Source organism: Penaeus monodon, chromosome 20, assembly GCF_015228065.2.
Source record: "Penaeus monodon isolate SGIC_2016 chromosome 20, NSTDA_Pmon_1, whole genome shotgun sequence".
In the NCBI taxonomy this organism is placed as follows: Eukaryota; Metazoa; Arthropoda; class Malacostraca; order Decapoda; family Penaeidae; genus Penaeus; species Penaeus monodon.
The window spans coordinates 24,639,724-24,640,139 of record NC_051405.1 but is presented as its reverse complement, the minus strand read 5'-3'; positions in this window follow the sequence as shown (position 1 = coordinate 24,640,139).

Sequence of the window (416 nt, the reverse complement as noted above, 5' to 3'; positions counted from 1 at the left end):
ACATTATTATTTTTTTTTTTGTCCAATTGAGATAAACTTATATTTTGATATTGTCCTAAAGACAATTTCCTTGGACAATTTTCGCGCAATCCTTTCCGACTTACTATAGAGCCGCGGACATTTTTACCCGGCAAATTTCTCCCTAAGAGACTACGTGCCGAAAGATATAAATGTTTTTTGAAAGTCGCCGAACACCAACTCGAATAATTCAAGAAATATTGTTTAAAGATTTTTTTAACGTTGTTTTTATACATTATGCATTTTCTCTCTGTGTTTAGAGGATCGGCTCATTTAGTGTCTCCTTGATGTTTTTTTTTTCTTTCCATGTGTCCAATCTGATATTGAGTCTGCTGATTAAATAATAAAATATTAATGGTAACTGTTTTAGTAGTGTCACTCATGAGATGCCTCTTTAA